The sequence below is a fragment of the Arvicanthis niloticus genome, chromosome 8 (genome assembly GCF_011762505.2).
Source record: "Arvicanthis niloticus isolate mArvNil1 chromosome 8, mArvNil1.pat.X, whole genome shotgun sequence".
NCBI lineage: Eukaryota > Metazoa > Chordata > Mammalia > Rodentia > Muridae > Arvicanthis > Arvicanthis niloticus.
In genome coordinates, this window is record NC_047665.1 from 23,527,956 (window position 1) to 23,529,852 (window position 1,897).

Here is a 1,897-nt window from a genome sequence, read left to right on the forward strand (position 1 = left end):
AACACATGTCCTCTCTTAGGCTTCTTTCCCTTTTATCCCATGATAATCTTTTTTTTTCCAAGCTAGGACTGTGATAGTTCATGTCTATATTCTGCTGAATCTAGACAATTACAAGTCTATTCAAATAAGCTTAACCAAGCTTAGCACTTGGTAATTATTCAACATAGTTTCACATTCTTCAGAGAAGAGTGTGGTATTATTATAATTTTTGGCCTGTTTGTTTGATACAAAGTAATAATATGGCAAAGACTATATTGTCTTAATATTTTTGTCAAAATTGAAAATTGTTAATATTTTTTTATTTCTTGTTGGTAGATTACTCAAATAAATGTTAGATGAAGGTTTTTCTTAATAAATTAAAATTATTATATATATTTAACTGAATTCAATCTTGCTTTGAGGTAATATTTAAATTTAAGGGTTACAAACCATTTTGATGCAACCTCAAGCTGAACTTCATTCCTTCATGTCACTAGAACATCTTATATGACAAAATACTTTGTATCAATTTGCTTTGAAAAGAAAGTTTTGAAAATTAAGTATAAAATCTCAAGGACTCGAATTAAAACTAGAATTTCTTTACCCCAAAAGAAGTATTTACTCTTTATGTTTTGTTCACAGAATATTACTAACATAATTCATGTTATTAGATACTAAAAATTTTAAAAAAATCTTTTCATCTTATTAGTTATGTGCATCCATATGACTTCTTTTCACAAATAGGACTTTTTGTTTGTCACTATTAAAAATCTGGATTCTAAACTGATTCTTGGACTGGTGGTGCTTTTTCACCAGCTTGCTCACCCCTGTCTTGTCTCTAGTTGTTTTGTCAGAACTACCACCTTTCCCAATTCTAACTCGGGTTCCTTCAACATTTTTACTTTTCTAACAAAGACACCATGAAGAGTATAAAAGCCTTTTATGTGTCTTTCCCAATGCTGTCTGGAATCAGTTTACTAACCACTTGCTTCAAGTCATTTGTCTGCCCTTCTTGGGTTATGCTCTCCATCGTGTGCTCCCGGATCTGGTGGACCTGCTGGTGTTGTGCGTAGGATGTTTTGTTTATCTGGTTGTTTCAGGTTTTTTTTTTAGTGAAACCAACACAGACAAGTCAGAGCAAATACCCATCGGTTGTGTTGACATCAACATGAGCTTTAATCATGAACTGCCACATTTTGTCCCTGATAAGATCCATGCCATGGATGTTAGTCAGGCAGGGTTTTTGTTTTTGTTTTTGTTTTTGTTTTTGTTTTTTTTGTTTGTTTGTTTTGTTTGTTTTTTTTTTCCTGAAATGTCCTTGGCAATTAGCTTGAATTTTCTAAATGCAACTTTGTCATTCTGTAGATCGGCAAGGCTCACTTCTAACGCATGACCCTTGAGGCCACCAGATGCAATTTTGGTTCCTTGAGTCCTTGTGACTAGTGTTTTTTCGATGTTTCTAATATTGAACATTGCTGGAGCTTTCACATCATTCTGGCCTTTCTTAGAAAATGGATCAAGCCCTTTCTTCTTAGCTCCCTTCCTGCCACCTTCTGTCAGGCTCTTGTTCTTCTCGACCACCATGGTGCCGCTCCTCCATATGACATTAAAACTAAAAATCTTTTAATCAAAAATTAGCATTGGAGTAAAGACATTAGGTCATAGCAAAGTGAAGTCATTATTTTAAAAATACATGTTAATATAAAAGCTAAAATATATTCTTTAGTATATGTGTATATATAACATATAAATGACTTCCATGTTGCAAGGTTCACAATGTAACTAAGTAGTCATTGATCCCACGTTTTTAAGGCTCGTTGGTTTAGTGTCCATCAGGGCTAGAGGGTAATTGGTAAAAAATCATCACTTGAAATATGAAAAAGTGTTTTTAAAAGATCCTATCAGTAAAATGTAATGA

General features: G+C 33.1%; 1 pseudogene; it reads right to left on the reverse strand.

The window, feature by feature from the left end:
• Window positions 1-757: 757 nt before the first annotated feature.
• On the reverse strand, window positions 758-1,563 carry LOC117714156 (small ribosomal subunit protein eS1-like; annotated as a pseudogene).
• Between the last annotated feature and the right edge of the window lie 334 nt (window positions 1,564-1,897).